The sequence below is a fragment of the Nicotiana tomentosiformis genome, chromosome 5 (assembly GCF_000390325.3).
Source record: "Nicotiana tomentosiformis chromosome 5, ASM39032v3, whole genome shotgun sequence".
In the NCBI taxonomy this organism is placed as follows: Eukaryota; Viridiplantae; Streptophyta; class Magnoliopsida; order Solanales; family Solanaceae; genus Nicotiana; species Nicotiana tomentosiformis.
The window spans coordinates 13,946,260-13,967,114 of record NC_090816.1 but is presented as its reverse complement, the minus strand read 5'-3'; the positions used below and the strand labels follow the sequence as shown (position 1 = coordinate 13,967,114).

Genomic DNA, 20,855 nt, shown 5'->3' with positions numbered 1-20,855 from the left:
TACTTTCTACCAACACAGGGTACTACATTTCCTGGTTGCATTTTATTGCCAACATAGGGTACAACATTCCCTAGTAGCATCCCAGAGTGTCATGAGCCTCATCTTATTTCCAACACAGGGTGCTACATCCCCTTGCTGCATTACTTTCTGCCAATATAGGGTACGACATTCCCTAGTAGCATCACAGAGTGCCACGAGGCTCATTTGTATTGCCAACATAGGGTATGAAACTCCCTAGTAGCATCTTAAGCGCCAAGAGCCTCATCTTATTGCCAACATAGGGTACTACATCCCCTAACTGCATTACTTTCTACCAACACAGGGTACTACATTCCCTGATTGTATTTTATTGCTAACATATGGTACGACATTCCCTAATAGCATCTCAAAGCGCCACGAGCCTCATTTTTCTGCTTACATAGGGTACGACATTCCCTAGTAGAATCTTAGAGTTCCAAGAGCCTCACCTTATTGCCAACACAGGGTACTACATCCCCTGGTTGCATTTCTCATTGTTAACATATGGTACGACTTTCCCTAATAGCATCTCAGAGTGCCACGAGTCTCATTTTATCGCCAACATAGAGTACGACATTCCCTAGTAGCATCTCAGAGTGCTACGAGCCTCATCTTATTGCCAACACAGGGTACTACATCTCCTGGTTGCCTTCCATTTCTTTTTCAGTTCTTTATTCTGCAATAGCAAAGATAGTCTATGATGTTTTTCAAGTAAACTGGGGCATAAATTTTTTTTTGTTTTATTTGTTTGTGATGACTTGTAGGTTTTTCTGCAAAGCACATGTTGGATATGCAAAAATAAGATTTCGGTTCTTGCCAGAGAAAGTGGAACGTTTGATCTCAATACCAACCGCAACCAGCTTTGACATAATGCATGCGGAGACATAGGGTCATGATTCATTTTCTCATCATCTGATCAAGAAATAAGCCTGCGAGAATATTTTATAGTCTGTTGCATTGAGAGCATCAAGTTCAGTCTAAAGTCAGTGGGAGAAGCAAGTTAAGAATCAAGACAAAACTCCAGATGGCATTTAGATAGGAATTGTGTAATTTTTAGATTTCAAGAGTATGTAATTTTCTTTTCATTTTGATGTAATAGTAGGAACCACAGATCAGAACCTCGACGGAACTTCACTTGACTCTCCATCTAAGCATACTCTATCAGTCATTTTCCACTTGAACTACACGTGACCTGATTCTCTTATAACCCGGGATATGTAGGCTGCCTAGAACCATGGTTCGATCACATCTTTTTCTTTTATCTTCTTTTTCTTTTTAAATAATAGTGAGGTCAAAAATCAGTCACCTTGTTCATTTTCTTTGCCTGAAAACTTTTCATGTTTCCAAGCAAAGAGGGGCATGCTGTGAACAACTAATTTTTTACCACACCCAAATTCTATACTATTTTAGTGTATATATTTATTTTAGGTCTAATTTTAATATTTTAAACTTTTATCTTACTCTAAATAGGTTTTATTAAAAATAATTAAATTAAATTAAAAATAATATACAAAAATATTCACATACTTATAGTACAAATTTTATTTTTATTTATAAAGAGAAAAAGAAATTTTACAAAAAAATATTTGCTTTCTTTTAATTAGAATTTTAATGAGTAAGCTATATAATCTTTCTTAGTATCTTTTAAAGTACATGTAAATATATAGTTTTCCTATATTATAAGAAATATTGGTTAATCTTCTTATCTTCATAATTTAATGTATCTTTTAAAATAAAATACAAAAAAAAGAAAAAGAAAAAAAAAGGAAGAGGGGGAGGCCCAACTCCCCACTTCTCATCTTTCACACGTCTCATCTTTTCTCATCTTTTCCCAACTCCCCACTTCACGTCTTTCACACGTCTCACCTCATTGCGCACACACACATTCACATAAAGGTAAGGGGGAGGCCAATATTTTGAAGAGGAGACAGTTGAAACAGAAAAAAAAAGAAAAAAAGGGAACGAGATTTGAGAGAAGAGATTTCAAAGAGTTTTAAAAGAACTTTAGGAGATACGAAGGTTCAGTTCGAGTTTGGGGATCCAGTTCGCGGTCATAATTTTCGCTCATCTATTGTAATTGTCGGATTTTTCTCGTAATAGAAAAACTTCACTGCAAAGGTTTTTATTCCTCTCTTTCTTAGTTATTTTATGTGCACAATAATCTGTGGAAGATTTTAGTTCTATTCTGGATTTGTTTGTTGAGATACAAGCTACTGTCTTAGCATTACTTTTAAATATGAAAATATCTACGTTACTTTTGAATATGAAGATTTCTTAGTCACAATGCTTAGCTTCTGTAAAATATAAAGCATTCTTGAAGGTTTTGTTTTTTAATTAAAATAAGTTGTAGTAAATATAGTTTCATTAGTTTGTCAGATTATCGTAATTGCTTTAGAGTGATGTTAGCTATTTTAATTCAGTTTGGGGACATACATATTATTTTATTTTTTCACCATAAGGAAAAATAGTTAAAGAATTCCATAAGTATTCTTTTATTTTTACTTATTTTTTTTGTAAGAAACTTTACTACATTGCTTCCTAGTGCATCTGTGTGTGTTAGAATTTTTTTATTAATATAGTATAAAGGTATGCTTTTGGCTTTGCTCTAACAATAGTCAAGTCTGCAGAATCAACTTAATGGAATTTTTCATGGCTTCTCTCAAAGCTTTAATTCACCTTTTGCTTTAAATAATAATTATAAATAGGTTTATTTTTAAGTAGTTTGAATATTTTTCTTACATTATTGATGAGGCTGCATTACTGGGAAGTTATTAGTAGTTAGGTTGTATGGATTTAAAGTAATAAACCAAATAGTGGATAAGAAAAAAGTTTCTACGCTCAAAGTTAATGAAGCTATATGTTGGCTCATTTTTTTTTGTAAAATAAATACTGTACTTAACTCCAAAAATATTAAGCCAAATAAAAAAAATATACAATTAAATATCTCGAATATAAAAGAGACAAAATAATTAAATATTTTAAATACGCTATTAGCCCATGTGTTCATACCCGAACCTTGGATTGATATGCTTAAATAATAAAAGGATCATTATATTTTATTAAAAGGATCTTGATACCTTTAAATTTACAATAATTATATTTTAACCATGTGTACATTCTCATACATTGGTTTAACATCCAACTTCAAAGAAGAATACCTTGTGTGCGTATTGCATCTTGGTGAAAACAGTTAATAAAATATAATAATGAATTAAGTGGTAATAGATAAGCCATAACCAATAAAATATAAGAATAGCCAAGAATTGATTTAAGCCGGACATGAGTCAATAAAGCGACCGTGCTAGAATCACAGGACTCGAGGGGTGCCTCATACCTTCCCCTCAGTCAACAGAATTCTTTACCCAGCATTCTATTTTTGTAGACCATAAATAAAGAGTCAAACCTTCCATTTGATAAAGGATTGAAATAAAAGGTGACTTGGAACACCAAAACTCAATTCCAAGTGGCGGCTCTAAATAATAAATAATCTCTTTTCAAAATGTCACTTTAATTGGAAAAACTCTTCTAACTCAACCTCATAATAGGGTTGTGTGGGAAAAAGGAGGTGTGACAGTATCAAAGCATAATAAAATAACCTGTCAATTAATGCGATGATCTCAGGTCAAAGGAAACTCTTACATCACATTCTTCAAGAGAATATCCTATTGATAGTTTATGGTAATTCTAACTATTAGAAATTATCCAGTGAGTCAGTTCAATGATCATATCTCTATATGCATCATCTATCTATGTGATTTAGTTAATGAGATCAACTAATCTGTATTTAATAAAGACGATCACATAAATATTGATCTAACTAGATTACTAATGTCCAAACTAATAATCTTACTATCAAGAATAAATTTAGATTAAATTATAAGAAACTTTACTCTCATTATCATGATCTCCATCGCGATAACAAGTCTCAAAATTTAATCAAAGACTTTATCAAATTAATCAAGGAATTAATACTAATGATAAAAGAATATCAAATGCCTTATATATTTTATAAAAAATAACGTTCACAAAAATATGTTCAAATTATCAAATATGAGATTGGATCAAGGGCATATCTACTGTATCCCTAACAAAATCGACATTAGGAGATGGGATACAATAAATATTACCCCAAGAAGTCCCCCATTATCCCACATATTCTTTGCTGATGATTTAACATTAATGGGAAAAGCCAATAGCAAAATTGCTCACGCTATCCTTAATTCCTTGAAGATTTCTGCCAATTATCAGGCTAGGTAGTTAATAGAGCAAAATCCAAATTACTCGTGTCTCGAAATTTCTCAAAAATCACAAAAATGAGCTTATATTCCTTTTCAATATAAAGCATAGTGATAATTTTGGTACGTACTTAGGCTTTCTCATAGTAAATCACAACCCCAAACCTAAAGACTACCAATTTGTTGTTGACAAAATGAGGGAAAAATTTGGTAGTTGGAAAGCCAAATGGGTCAACACTGCAGGAAGAAGCACTCTAGCTTCTTCTGCCCTAAATAGTATTCCAAATCACATCATGCAATACTCTCTTCTACCAATAAAGATGCTAAAAGATATTGATAAATTCCAAAGAGACTTCTTATGGAACTCCACTCAAGAAAAACGTAAACTACATCTTCTAAATTAGAATACTGTAACAAGATACAAAAGCACGGGGGGACTAGGAATTAGGAAAGCTAAAAGCAAAAACCTGGCCCTACTAACTAGCCTAGCATGGAGAATTCATAACAATACAAACTCCCTATGGGTTAGGATTTTATTCACTAAATGTAACGACCCGACTTGTCGTTTTAAGAATTAGCGTCCCATTCAAGTTTGGTTTTGGGATGATTCGGGAAAAGCTCAAAAAAGAATAATCTCTATATGAATATCAATAATCTTTTCAATATGGGAGTGTGTAGATGCCTTGATCTCCCTTACAGAAATGATAGCCATTCTTCTTATAGTGGAGAAAATCTTATTTTAGATATAAAAAATACATAGTGAGACTCCCATGATAGATTAGTTAATTGGCTTTTCCTTAATTCCCGCCGAGATTCTCTCCCTTAGTGCGCTCTTGTCTCTTAGCTCGATCTTGATCGGATTTGGTATTGGTCGATCTCCAGATTAAGAGCTCGATATTGACTCGAGCTAGATATTGACTCGAGGCCCGGTATTGACTCGGTCTCGGTATTGGTCGGTCTCTGACTCTTGAGCTCGATAACACCATTTTACATCATAGTTCGATTTGGACTCGAGCTCGATAATGACTTCGAGCTCGGTATTTGATTGGTCCCTGAAACTTGAGCTCGGCATCCTGGCTTCAGATCTCATCTCGATATTATGAAGACGACCTTCTGTCCATTATGTTCCAATCTTGACTAATCATACGAAGGTCAAAAATGGTTTTGACCATATACAGGTAGGCCCCTCATTTCTCGAAAAGGATGTGGCGAGAAACGACATAATTTTCCAACGGCATGACTAGATATACACTGACGTTTGCATCGAGCCCGACCATGATGTACATGATAGATGTCCCGTTGGTTCAGTTACCAAGGCATTAAATATGCGTCAGACGATGGTCGGTCGCTGCTGATGAAAATTTGAATAGCTTCGTTATGTCATTTACGACTTGTGTGCAAAATTTGAGGTCATTCTGGATCGATTTGATATGTTTCAGCACAAGACCTAACTTTGGATTAGAACATCTACATATATATATATAAGAAAATTATGTGGTGGACAACCTATCAAATGAAAGATCTTTGAGTCTAGTTTCTAATGCTTCAAACCGTTTGTCATTGGACATTCTTACAAGAAGTTATGACCAAATTACCAAAGGCTGGTAGAGGAGTGAACAGGGAATGCGAAGCACCGGGGCCGCATCCGAAAGAAGTACTACCATAGCATCCGGGGCCGAATACGAAACCCAGAAACTTGGGCCTATAAATACAATTTTGGGGTTCATTTTCCCCACTTCACTTGGATGAATTTTGGAGCTCGTCTCCAGTCACTCAAGACCACCAACTCCTCTCTTCTTTAGGGTAAGTAATCCCCGTTATCTTGGTATAAAATTCCATTATTTCTACACTAGTATTGATGAAATCTATACATAAAATACTTAAAAGCTTCAAGAAATTTCTTCAAGAACTCAATGGAGGGTTTTGCAAGATTTCTTCCAAAAAGGTAATCCTACACCCTTAGACTTACATGTACGGATCTATTATGAGAATATGAGTATGAATTAAGTATTGGAACTCATGGTATAGTGATTGGAAGTCATAAATTCTTAATTTAAATACATAGCCATGATAGAGATTGAAAGGTGATTGATTGATGTAATTTTGTTGGTTGGGTGTAGATGAATGGTCACGCATGTGATGATTGGAAGTTATAAAATTGTTGGTAAATGGTGGTAGTTGGATGAACCAATTTCATGGTTTAGAGATGTAGATATTTATGCACTCTAGGTGTTTGATAAAATGCCTAAATGACCTAAAACCTGGAAATTTTACTAATTTTGGTCCAATTGAATTATGTTGATATAGCTCGAAGTTGTAAGAGTAGTTGGAGGTTTTAATATCACTAAAGATCTGAATCGAGAAATTTTGGTTTGTAGCGATTTTGCCGAGGGATTTTCAAGGAAATATTCATATGGATTCGAGCCATTCGGAGTTAGATAATCGCGGAAAAGGCTTACAACTGGATTGAGTTAACGTGTTTTGAGGTAAGTAACACTTCTAAACTTTGTTCTGAGGATATAAATCCCTAAATTACGTGTTATGTGAATTGTATGGAGGTGACACACATGCTAGGTGATGGACGTGTGGGCGTGCACCATAGAAATTATTACTTAATTGATTCTGTGGAGTTGCATAATCAAATAATTATACATATCCTCCACATGTTAGAGGAAATTGAACTGAGACTCATGTTAAAGATCATGTTTAGGCTACGTGCTAGTATTTTTGGGACCCACAAAGGTCTTATTGCTATTGAATTACTTGTTTAAATTTATAATTTTGTACTCAGTCACATCTATCATTTGCATATCAGATCTTAGTCTCTGTTGTCATTCATTGATACTTCATATCATTATGTCAGGTTGATTTTCATGTCATTGTGAGCCCGAGACACTGGAGATTGTTAGAGATATTTATGGGATTGGGATGCACGTTGCAACATATTTTATTTATTTATACCTAGATCTGGCTTTTATAGCGTTTGGGCTGAAGAAGCCCCTCCGAAGTCTGCACCCCACATAGTGAGCGCAGTTGATTTTATATTGAGGGATGGATCTTCCCTGAGCAGGAATCTTACCCGAAGCATTTATATTGAGGGATGGATATTCCATAGGCATGGATATTGCCTAATTATATATATTTGAGTATAGATCTTCACTGGGATGGATTGGCCTTATACAGTACTGAGTGTCAGTGATATATATTTGGGGATGAATCTTCCCTGGGTTGGATTGGCCTTATACAATATTGAGTGATCGAGTATTCTGAGAGTGTGAGGACACGAGGTCTCCATTGTGATACATCACATACAACATATATTTTAGCATGTATATATAGAGATGTCATATTCCTCATATCATGCTTAATTTATATTTTTTACTTGTATTAGGATTATTTGTTGAACTTGAGAATATGCCTATATTTTTGTACTGTCATTCCTGTATTGGAATGTACCTATTGAGCTCGTCACTACTTCGGCCCAAACTACACTGTGCACTTCGTGTTTAGATTCAAGTACTTCCGGATACGGCGGTTGCTAGATTTCAGAGTTCTATCTGTTAGAGACTATCGAGGTAGCTGATTGGCGTCCGCAAACCTTGACTCTCTTTCTTTTCAGTTATTTGTATTGTTCTATATTTCCAGACATTGTTTGTATTAGTCATGCTATGTTATCATTTAGATGCTCATGTACTCAGTGACACCGGTTATTGAGAGTGTATTTATATCAGTATTTGTGGGATTTTCTATTAAATTTAAATATTCTGCTTTCAAACTTAAAAGATTATAGTGTTTTATTGAGGTTATCGGCTTTCCTAGTATTGAGATAGGCACCATCACGACATGTGAATTTTGGGCCGTGACACTAAATATGCGGCTACTAGGGGAAAATCTAACCTCGTTTATTTGGAGGAGTCTCCTAAAGGGTTGGTATTTTTGCAACATAGGTACTAGATGGGGTGTAATAAACAAATCCGCTTTAAACATCTAGGAATCAAACTGGAAACCAAACGTGATGAAACATAGAAAGTGTAACGACCCGACCGATCCCTTTGAGAGTTGTAGCCCTGTTCTCCTATTTACTATTCATTCCCCGCTTAAATTTTGTTATGTGACTTGCCAGGGTAGTTAGTTCGGATCCGGAAAGGTTTTGGAATGAATGTTGACGTATGTGTAGACAACTCCGAAATACAGTTTTGATGGTTCCGTTAGCTCCGTTGGGTGATTTTGGACTTAGGAGCGTGTCAACTTAGTGATTTGGAGGTCCGTGGTTGATTTAGGCTTGAAATGGTGAAAACAGGAAATTTAGAAGTTTGACCGAGAGTGGACTTTGTAGTTACCAGGCTCGGATTGGGGTTCCGAGAGTTGGATTAGGTCTGTGGTTTCATTTACGACTTGTGAGTAAGATTTGAGTACAATCAGGCGTAATCTGATAGGTTTCGGCATCGTTTGTAGAAGTTGGAATTTCTTAGTTTCAATAGGCTTGATTTGGGATGCGATTCATGTTTTTGATATTGTTTGATGTGATTTAAGGGCTTGACTAAGTGTGTATCGTGTTTTAGGACTTGATTGTATAATTGGTTGAGGTCCCGTGGGCCTCGGGTAGAGTTCGGATGGTTAACAGATCGAATTTGGAGTTTGAAATATTATTGAAGGTGGGAGTCTTCTGGTGCAATCGCACATGCGGAGCTTTGGTCGCAAGTGCGAGCAAAGGAGCACAGGTGCAACCACGGAAGGGTTGTGCATTGGTTGTAGGCACAGAAGGAGTTCTATAAATGTGGATGTGCATCTGCGCGAGGTTGACTGCAGAAGCAGATTTGGCTAGGTAGTAGGGGCGTCACATATACGGAGAAGGCTCGCAGATGATGTCCCGCAGGTGCGAGGATGGGACCGCATATGTGATGGGTTGCCACTTGAGTGGGTTCTGCATGAGCATGAGTTTTCCGCAAAAGCGGATGCGCATGTGCGAGGCCATGCTTCGCAGGTGCGGAAATTACTGGGCAGAGTTTAAATTCGAGGGGTTCCAAGATTTTCTTCATTTTAAACATTTCAAGCTCGGGATTAAGCCATTTTTGAGAAGAAGTTCTAGAGATTTCTTGAGGTAAGTCACTTGTGGTTAGATTTATTCAATAATTATGTTTCCTCATTGAATTTACCACATAGATTATGTGGTTTTGAGTTGTAATTTGAAGGTTTGGGGCTAGGGATTTGGAGAGTTGAAATTTGGGATTTGGGTGTCTATTTGGTGCTGGAGTTTGACAAATGTAATATGGCTGGACTCGTGGCGGAATGGGTTTCTGGATTTTTTGACATTTATTGGACCCCGGGGCCGACCTTTGAGTGGACTTTTTGACTTTTAATTAAAAGCTTAGTAATTTCATATGGAATTGATTGCTTTAGCTCGTGTTCATTATATCGAACTATTTGTAGCAAGATTCGAGGAATTTGGAGGCTGTTTCGCGAGGCAAGGGCTTGTTGGAGTAGAGTTTCGCACAGTTTGATGTAAGTAATACTTCTAAGCTTGGTTCTGAGGGTGTGAAACCCCGAATTTCATGTTATGTGATTGGTGTTGAGGTAACGCATGTGCTAAGTGACAAGCATGTAGGCGTCCACCATGAAAATTGTGACTTGGTCGATTCCATGGAACTGAATAGTTGTTAAATATTGTTGTTACCCGTATTTTCACCATGTGTTAGATCTATTGAGTTGTCAGTCATATTAGAAACTCTGCTTAGGTATATGATGGGGCTATTGGGACCCATAATGGTCATTTTTTGTTCTAGAACTAATTGCTTAATCTGTCAATTTGTACACAGTCCGAATTATTACTTGCATATTATGTCTGAGTCTCTCTTCTCTTTACATGCTATATCATATCATCATTTGTGGGCTGATTATCATGATTCTGATGAGACCGAGAGACTGGAGAGGTTGTTGACTAAGTGAGGCTGAGGGGTTATTGTGAGTGATAATTAAGGCATCAGGGTTGCACGCCACAACATGAATTATTTTTATTTATGCCAGGATTTGGCTTATTATAGCGCTTAAGCTAGATCGGCCCCTCCAGAGTTTGCACACCCATAGAGGTGCAATGCTATCAGTTATGACATTAGGGCTGGATCTGCCCTGTTTACTTTCATTAGAACTGGATCCGCCCTATTTTATTTGCGTGTGGCCTGGATCTTCCCTGGCTGGATCTGCCCTGTTATCTATTAAGTTTTGTTGTGAAATCTGAAAGCATGTCTAAGTTCTTGTTGAAAGCATGTTTAAGTTCTTGTACCTATACTAGTAGAATATAAATATCTGAGTTATCATTGTCATATCTTCTGTAACTTCCCGTACTGTTAAATGTTGAAAGTGGACCGTAATAATTGGACTTGTCACTACTTTCAGTCCAAAGGTTAGATTTGTTACTTATTGAGTTGGTTGTACTCACTCTACACTCTGCACCTCGTGTGTAGATCCAGGTACTTCCGGTTACGATAGTTGGTGATTTGCAGAGGCCAAACCTTTGGAGATCATCGAGGTAGCTGCTTGGCATCCGCATACCTTGACTATCCACCCTTATCTTTCAGTTTATTTATTCAATCATACTTCTAGAAAGTGTACTAGACTTTGTCATTTCGTAGATGCTCATGTACTTAGTGACACCCCGGTTTTGGGAAGAACTTATGTATTGAGTTATGATTTTCCTTTCCTGTTTTAAGATATTTTCCTTTATTTAAGCTCATTTAATATCTTTCAAAGACTTAAAAGTGCTAGAAATGTTTTGAGGTGTCGGTTTGCTTAGTACTATGTTAGGCACCATCACGACAGACTAAGCTTTGGGTTGTGATAAGTTAGTATCAGAGCCTAGGTTATATTGGTCCCACGAGTCATGAGTAGGTTTAGTAGAGTCTTGTGGATCAGTACGGAGACGTTTGTACTTATCTTTGAGAGGCTGTCGTACCCTTATGAAACTTCACATTCTTGTTTTCTTGTCGTGCAGATGTGTTGATTCCGGGAGATAAACTTCAGTTATTCTATTCTCTCACAGATTGTGAGTACACATGCTACCGGACAGGATGGTCAGTCACCAGTACCACTAGTAAGGGCCACAAGAGGCTGAGGTCGTGGTAGGGGTCGTGGTAGGGGCAGAGGTGCAACTCGTACATCAGCTAGATCAACATCTGCAGATCCACCAGTTGCTCCAGTTCAAGATCAGGTTCCATAGGTGGTTGAGCTACTGGGGCCGGCTCAGGCACCAGCTATGACCAATGTGATTCCAGGCCTTCAGGAGGCTTTGGCTCAGATTTTGACTGTGTGCACTTTCCTTGCTCAGGCAGTTTCTATTCATACCGCGCCAACCATTTCTCAGGCCGGGGGAGGTACTCAGACTCTTGCCGCCCATACGCCAGAGCAGGTAATGCAGCAACTTCAGACGTCGGGGGTATCGCCAGCCCAACCGGTTGCAACTGCTCAGACCCAGGTGGGTCCCGTTATGACTGATGATGAGTAGAGGAGACTAGAGAGATTTAGGAGGCTCCAGCCTCCATCATTCAGTGGAGCTGAGTTTGAGGATGCCCGAAAAACTTCTTTGATAGGTGTCAGTGAATTCTTTGCGTGACGGGTATTCTACAAACCAGTGTTGTCTTGTTCATTACTTTTCAGTTTACTGGGGTTGCCTTAAGATGGTGGGAGGCCTATGAGAGGAGCAGGCCATTCAGCGCTACACCACTATTATGGCATGAGTTCTCCGTTCTCTTCTTGGAGAAGTTTATGCCACCGACTCGTAGGAAGGAGATGTGCAGGCAATTCGAGCAGCTACACCAGGACGGCCAGTCTGTGACCCAGTATGAGATAAGATTTTCAGTGTTGGCTAGTCACGCAGTTTAGTTGGTTCCCATTAAGAGGGAAAGGATAAGGAGGTTCATTGATGGCCTCACCTATCAGTTGTATTTTGTTATGACGCGAGAGGGTGTATCTGGTGTTCAATTCGACGAGGTGGTTGATATTTCTCGATGATTAGAGATGGTCTGTAGTCAAGAGAGTGTGGAGAGAGAGGTCAAGAGGCCTTGTGGATCGGGTGGTTTCAGCGGTGTTCCTTCTAGGGGTCAATTCTACCACGGCAGGGGTCATCCTTATAGGTCCACTTCAATGTCTCGTCCTGTCCATCATGGTGCATCATCCAGTTATTGTTCATACAGTGCTATACCGGGTCAGTCATTCCTCAGTGCCCTCCCAACTCAGAGTTCATCTCGTGCACTTTCAGTTGAGGGTTCCTCAGCACCAGGTTCTTCTTGTAGTTATTCTTATTCTTGGGGTCCGCCTCAGTATTTGCCACCATTTTCCAAGAGGTGATATTTCGAGTGTGGAGAGTTGGGTCATGTGAATAGGTTCTATCCCCACCTTACGAGAGGTCCGGGGCAGTAGAGGAGTCAGGCTATGACTTCAGAACCAGTTACTTAACCACCCGCCCAGCCAGCTAGGGGTGGAGGCCAGGCAGCTAGAGGTCGCCCTAAATGGGAGGCTAATTAAGTGGCGGTCAGGCCCGATTCTATGTTATTCCTGCCAGTCCAGATGTTATTGCTTCAGATGCAGTGATCACATGTATTATCTCAGTATTCCACAGTGATGCTTCTGTACTATTTGACACTAATTCTACTTATTCTTATGTGTCCTCTTATTTTACTCGTTATTTGGATATGCCCTGTGAGTCCTTAGTTTCACATGTTCATATATCTACACCGGTGGGCTATACTATTGTTGAGGACAGTGTAAATCGGTCGTCTGTAATGACTATTGGGAATTGGAGATGAGAGTTGATCTCTTATTGCTTAGTATGATTTATTATGACATGATCTTGGGTATGGATTGGTTATCTCCATGTCATGCTATTCTGGATTGTCACACTAAGACCATGACATTGGCAATACTGTGTTTGCCAAGGATCGAGTTGAGGGGTTCGCTATACTATGTTCCCAGCAGAGTGATTTCATATTTGGAAGCCCAACAGATGGTTGGGAAGGGCTGCTTATCTTATTTGGCCTTTGTGGGAGATTTTGGTGCTGATACCCCTACTGTTGACTCTGTTCCGGTAGTATGAGACTTTCTGGATATGTTTCCTACAGATCTGCCGGGCATGCCGCCCGATTAGGATATTGACTTGGTGTCGTACACTCAGCATATTCTATTCCTCTGTATCGTATGGCACCGGTTAAGTTGAAGGAATTGAAAGAACAACTTCATGAACTTTTTGATAATGGGTTTATTAGGCCTAGTATTCGCCTTGGGGTGCACCGGTTCTGTTTGTGAAGAAGAAGGATGGTACTATACATATGTGCATCGACTATAGGCAGTTGAATAGAGTTACAATCAAGAACACGTATCCTTTGCCGCGCATTGATAATCTATTTGACTGGCTTCAGGGAGAGAGGGTGTTCTCTAAGATTAATTTGAGATATGGGTATCACCAGTTGAATATTTGGGACTCAGATATTTTAAAGACATCATTTAGGACCCGTTATGGTCATTATGAGTTCCTTGTGATGTCTTTTGGGCTGACCAACACCCCAACAACATTCATGCATCTGATGAAGAATGTATTTCAGTCTTATCTCGACTCATTTGTCGTAGTATTCATTGATGATATCCTGGTGTACACTCGTAGCTAGGAGGAGCATACCCAACATTTGAGGATTGTGCTACGATGGCTGAGGGAGGTTAAGCTTTATGCCAAGTTCTCCAAGTGTGAGTTTTGGCTTAGTTCAATGGCGTTCTTGGGGCATGTGGTGTCCAGTGAGAGGATTAAGGTGGATCCGAAGAAGATAGAGGCGGTTCAGAGTTGGCCCAGGCCATCATTAACTACGGAGATTCGGAGCTTTCTTGGCTTAGTCAGTTATTATCATCGATTCGTAGAGGGTTTCTCGTCTATTGCATTTTGACCAAATTAACCCAGAACGGTGCTAATTTCATGTAGTCGAATGAGTGTGAAGAGAGCTTTCAGAAGCTCATGACTGCCTTGACCACAACTCTAGTTCTAGTTTTACCTTCAGCTTCAGGTTTTTATACAGTGTATTGTGATGCTTCTCGGATCGGTATTGGGTGTGTCTTAATGTAGGAGGGTAGAGTGATCACTTATGCTTCGCATCAGTTGAAGACTCATGAGAATAACTACCCCATCCACAATTTAGAGTTGGTTGCCATTGTTCATGCATTGAAGATTTGGAGGCATTATCTCTACGGTGTGTCTTGTGAGGTATTTACGGATCATCAGAGTCTTCAACACTTGTTGAAAAAAAAAGATCCAAATTTGAGGCAGCGTAGATGGTTGGAGCTGCTCAAGGACTATGATATCACTATTCTGTATCATCCCGGGAATACCAATGTGGTGGCCGATGCCTTGAGTAGAACGTCGGTGAGTATGGGTAGCCTTGCATTAATTCCTGTTGGTGAGAGACCGCTTGCAGTTGATGTTCAGGCCTTGGCCAACCAGTTCGTGAGATTAGATGTTTCGGAACCCTGTCGGGTTCTAGTTTGTGTGGTTTATCAGTCTTCCTTATATGATCGCATCAGAGAGCGCCATTACGATGATCCTAATTTGTCTGTCCTAAAGGACACAGTTCAGTATGGTGATGCCAAGGATGTTACTATTAAGGATGCAAGGTCGGATTTGTGTACCTAATGTAGATGGGCTACATGAGTTGATTCTTGAATAGGCCTACTATTCATGGTATTCCACTCATTTGGGTGCCACGAAGATGTACCAGGACGTGAGGCAACACTACTAGTGGAGGAGTATCAAGAAGGATATAGTGGGGTATGTAGCTAGGTTCCTTAACTGTCAGCAGGTAAAGTACGAGCATTAGAGATTGGGCAGATTGCTTCAGAGGCTCGATATTCTAGAGTGGAAATAAGAGCGTATCACCATGGAATTTGTAGTTGTGCTCCCAAGCACTTCGAGGAAGTTTGATGATATTTAGGTGATTTTGGATCGGCTGACCAAGTACGAGCACTTCATTCCAGTTGGGACTACTTACTCTTCGGAGTGGTTGGCTGAGATTTACATATGATAGATTGTTCGCCTTCACAGCGTGCCACTGTCTATCATTTCAGATTGGGGCACGCACTTTACATCGCAGTTGTGGAGAGCCATGCAGCGAGAGTTGGGGACCCAGGTTGATTTGAGCACAACATTTGACCCTCAGATGAACGGACAATCAGAGCGCACTATTTAGATATTGGAGGACATCTTACACGCTTGTGTCATTGATTTTGGGGGTTCTTGGGATCAATTTCTGCCTCTTGCGGAGTTTGCTTACAAAAACAGCTACCAGTCGAGCATTTAATGGCTCCGTATGAGACTTTGTATGGGTGGAAGTGTCGATCTCCGATGGCTTGGTTTGAGCCAGGTGAGGCTAGGCTATTGGGTACTGACTTGGTTCAAGATGCTTTGGACAAGGTCAGATTGATTCAGGATCGGCTTCGCACGACGCAGTCTAGACAGAAGAGTTACCCCGATAGGACTGTTCGTGATGTTTCTTTCATGATTGGGGAGAAGGTACTTCTGAAGGTTTCACCCATGAAGGGTGTTATGAGGTTCATAAAGAATGGAAAGTTGAGACCTCGGTATATTGAGCCATTTGAGGTACTTCAGAGAACTGGAAAGGTGGCTTACAAGCTTGCCCTGCCACCTAGTTTGTCGAGTGTTCATCCAGTGTTTCATGTTTCTATTCTCTAGAAGTATGTCGGCGATCCGTCTCATGTTTTGAATTTTAGCATGGTTCAGTTGGATGGGGATTTGACTTATGATGTGGAGCCAGTGGCCATTTTGGATCGGCAGGTCCGAAAGTTAAGGTCAAAAGACATAGCTTCGGTGAAGGTGCAGTTGAGAGGTCAGCCAGTTAAGCAGGCTACTTGAGAGACCGAGCGGGATATGCGAAGGAAATATCCACGCCTATTTGAGACTCCAGGTACGTTTCTAGACCCGTTCGAGGACGAACGTTTGTTTAAGAGGGGGAGGATGGAACGATCCGGCCGGTCGTTTTCAGAGTTGTAGCCATGTTCCTCTATTTGTAGTTCATTCCATGCTTAAATTTTGTTATGTGATTTGCCTGAGAAGTTTGTTTGGGTCTGAAGTGGTTTTGGAATGAATTGAGCCACTTAATCTCAAGGTTGGAACCTTAAGTTGAAAATGTTAATCGGATGTTAACTTATGTGTAGACGACTCTAGAATGGAGTTTTGATGGTTTCTTTAGCTTCGTTAGGTGATTTTGGACTTAGGAGCGTGTCCGGTTAGTGATATAGAGGTCCGTGATTGATTTAGGCTTGAAATGGCGAAAGTCAAAAAATTTAGAAGTTTGACCGAGATTGGACTTTGCAGTTACCAGGCTGGGGTTAGTGTTTTGGGAGTTGGAGTAGGTTTGTGGTGTCATTTGAGACTTATGTGCAAAATTTGAAGTCAATCAGACGTGATTTGATAGGTTTCGACGTCGTTTATAGAAGTTAGAATTTCTTATCTTCAATAGGCTTGAATTAGGGTGCGATTCATATTTTTGATGTTGTTTGAGGACTCGACTAAGTTCGTATCGTATTTTAGGACTTGATGGTATAATTGGTTGAGGTCTCGAGGGCCTTGGGTGGAGTTTGGATAGTTAACGAATCGAATTCGGAGTTTGAAAGATCGGTGAACCTAGGAGTCTTTTGGTGCAATAGCACCTATGGAGCTTTGGACGCATGTGCGAGCAAAGGAGCGCAGGTGTGGCCATGGAAGGGTTATACAGTGGTAATAGACGCGAAAGGAGTTGACCATAGAAGCGGATTTGGCTAGGCAGCAGGGGTGTCGCAGATGCGGAGAAGGCTCGCAGATGCGATCCCGTAGGTGCAAGGATGGGACCGTAGTCGATGGGTCACCAGTTAAGTGAGTTCCACAGGAGCGTGATTTTTCCACAAAAGCGGATGCGCAGGTGCGAGCCCAGGCCCCGCAGGTGCCGAAATGACTGGGCAATGTTTAAATTCGAAGGTTTCCGAATTTTTCTTCATTTTTAACATTTCAAGCTCGGGATTAGGCGATGAGTGAGAGGAGTTTCGAGGGGTTTCTTGAGGTAAGTCACCTGTGGTTAAATTTATTGAATAGTTATGTTTCCCCATTGAATTCTGCACCTAGATTGTGTGGTTTTAAGGTGTAATTTGGGGGTTTGTGGCTAGGGATTTTGAGAGTTGAAATTTGGAATTTGAGTGTTGATGTTTGTTGGATTTCGGTAAATTTAGTATAGTTGGAATCATGGTGGAATGTGTTTCCGTATTTTGTGACTTTTATTATATTCCAAAACGTGAGCCCGGGGACCGACTTATGAGTGGATTTTTGACTTTTAATTAAAAGCTTAGTAATTTCATATGAAATTGATTCCTTTAACTTGTATTGATTGTATCGAACTATTTGTGGCTAGATTCGAGGCATTTGGAGGCCGTTTCATGAGGCAAGAGCTTGTTGGAGTAGAGTTTCGTACAGTTTGAGGTAATTAACACTTCTAAGATTGGTTCTGAGGGTGTGAAACCCCGAGTTTTGTGTTATGTGATTAGTGTTGAGGTGACGCATATGCTATATGACGGGCATGCAGTCGTGCACTATGAGAATTGTGACTTGGTCGATTCCATTGAAATTAATAGTTGTTAAATCTTGTTGTTACCCGTATTTTCACCATGTGTTATATCTATTGAGTTGTCCGCCATGTTAGAAACCCTGCTTAAGCTATATGATGGTACCATTGGGACCTACAGTGATCGTTCTTTGCTGTAGAACTAATTGCTTAATTTGTCAATTTGTACACAGTCACAGTTATTACTTGTATATTTTATCTTAGTCTCTATTGTCTTTATATGTTATATCATATCATCATTTGTGGGCTGATTATAGTGATTCTGGTGAGCCCGAGAGACTAGAGAGGTTGATGACTGAGTGGGGCTGAGGGCCTATTGTGAGTGATACTTATGGGATTGTGCTGCACACCGCAACATGCTTTATTGCTTTATGCCAAGATTTGACTTATTATAGCGCTTGGGCTGGATCGGCCCCTCCTGAGTCTCCACACCCACATTGGGCGCAATGCTAGCAGTTATGACATTTGGGCTAGATCTGCGATGTTTACTTGCATTAGGGCTGGATCTGCCCTGTTTTATTTGCGTGTGGGCTGGATCTGCCCTGTTATGTATTAATTTTTGTTGTGAAATCTGAAAGCATGTCTAAGTTTTTTTCGAAAGCATGTGTAAGTTCTTGTTGAAAGCATGTTTTAGTTCTTGTACCTTCATTTGTACAATAGAAATATTTGAGTTATCATTGTCATATCTTCTGTAGCTTTTCGTACTGTTAAATGTTGAAAGTGGATCGTAATATTTGGACTTGTCTCTACTTTCAGAAAGTTAGATTTGTTACTTATTGAGTTGGTTGTTGTTGGCATCCAATTTTGTCCCTTCTTTCTTCCTAATAATTTTTTAAGCTTCTAATATTACTGGTAATTTAAGAATAATTATTTTACAGTTGTTATCCCAAGATAAACCTAATTAGTATCATTATTTTCATTATTGTTATTATTTCTATTATTATTATTATTATTATTATTATTAGTACTATATTATTATTATTATTATTGTTGTTGTTGTTATTATTATTACTTTTAATTTCATTCTTATCGCCATTTGTAAAAAGCATATCATTTTTCTTTATTTAATTAAATAGTAATGTTTCTTTAATCCTACGCTTTATAGATACTTGTTCCAAGAACATTATAGGTTTATAGTTTATACATATCAATTAGTGTAAAGGCTATTTATTTTTATATGTTTACATTACGTAGTATTATATAATATGGTTATTAGAATATTTTATCAAAACTAGACGCCCAAAGAAAGTTAAAAGAGGAAAGGGAAAAGCTCACCAGATTAGCCGCATCCTACATGCCTAGACCCAGCAAAATGGGCTGCTAGCCTTCTGTCCGTTTGGATTGACTTAAAAAGGTAATTTTTAAGCATAAATATTTAAAATATTTTTTAAGTGCTGGAATTTATATTATAACTAAGCAGTTACGTGTTTGGATAAAAGTGCTAAAATTAAAAAAAAGTTATTAAAGTGTTTGATAAAAAAATGATACTAAGCACTTTTTCTGTCAAAATGACTGAAATATCCTTAAAGCTGGTAACACTAAAAAGAAACTAATTATTATAAGTTTTTAATGCTAAATTGATTCCTATACAAATTGATTTATGTCTAGTTCTCGTTAAGTTCTCAATGATTAGATAAAATTACTTTTAATATATATAAATTATTTATTTAAATAACTTATAATAATAATTTGACTAAAATTGCCTGTCAAATGCGTCAATTGCCTGTCAAATAACATATAATAACAATCTCTCTCTTGCGTCAATTGCCTGTCATAAAGAAAGGAAAGAAAAAAGAGGGGAAAATAATGAATGAAAGAGTAAAGAAAGAAATAAAAGGAAAAGAGAGGAAAGTTATGGAAGAAGAGGAAGAAGAAAGCAGAGGCTGCAACAAGAATGGAAAAAAGAAAAAGATAATATGTTTTAGGGTTTTCTAGCGAGGGATAATTTCGGGATTAAGAAAAATTATAAGGGATAAGAATGTAATATTTTTGGTCAAAATAATATAATTTTTAAGTCAATTTTGAAAAAATTGGGTACCCAACTTATTAGGTTTGACTTTTTTAAGTAGATTTTAACTTTTTTTAAACCATATTTTTCCTTGTCAAATACTTCCAGAAATAAAAAAGTGTTTAAAAACTGATTTGACCCACTTTTAAGCCCATCCAAAGGCCGAAACTCAGTCCAAAATCATTTTTCCATAGCCTTCTAAGTCAGTCCAAAACTTTAGCCCAATCTGAAATTACCCTATTTTGTATTCCAAAATATCTCCAATTAATTAGATTGAATTTTCACCCAAAAATCCAACGCTGAACATTTGACCGCTGCCCCCACCCCTTCTTCCTTTTCCTCTTTCATGTGAAAACCTAGTACCTTTCAGCTATGGACAGAAGAGGTACACACCATTTTTGCACAAAATTTGTCCTTATCTTTAGCCAACGTCTCTTTGCACCAGACTTTGGCTCAATCTTTGCTGCAACCTTACTGAAAAGCTGAATTTTTCTTTTGTCCGATTAAGAATTCAAAAATTGAATTCAAACGGTTCTTCGACATTTATTTTGAAATCCGAATTTCACATCTGAAAAACCTATTTTTTCTCCTATAAATACCCGCATTTGACTACCATTAGAGCGGGAGACGCCACCTCTATTCCCCTTCCAGTCTAAGTTAGCCTCTTAAACTTGGCAGAGATTTTCTCTGCTCTAGTTGTGTAGCTTTGTTTGTGAAAGGAGTTTGGACTGGAGAGTTGAGTGGCCCTTGCAAACACCCTTAGTTCACTGCCCCGAAGAAGGTCAGTAACTTGGAAGAACGGGGTAAAAAAGATTTTTGAAGTCTCGCGGAGGAACAAAAAATGTGTAATTAAAGGGGTTCAGCTGATAAAAAATAACAAAAATTACGGATAAATATTACAAATTTTATAAATTTTAAAAACCATACACATTCAAATTTTCATTTTCCTCCCCTCTC

The 20,855-nt window shown here is 38.5% G+C and overlaps 1 long non-coding RNA gene across 2 annotated transcripts; it reads left to right on the top strand.

Annotated features, from left to right (window-relative positions):
* The first annotated feature begins 1,839 nt into the window (after positions 1-1,839).
* Positions 1,840-18,670, top strand: LOC104085952 (uncharacterized). 2 transcript variants are annotated; one of them, XR_683989.4, is made up of 4 exons: positions 1,840-2,136; positions 6,632-6,739; positions 10,715-10,779; positions 11,242-18,670. It is a non-coding gene; the product is annotated as an uncharacterized lncRNA (long non-coding RNA). The 2 variants fall into 2 exon arrangements; XR_011415933.1 differs by lacking the exons at positions 10,715-10,779; positions 11,242-18,670 and adding an exon at positions 7,117-10,281 and having other exon boundaries at positions 1,842-2,136.
* Positions 18,671-20,855: the final 2,185 nt, after the last annotated feature.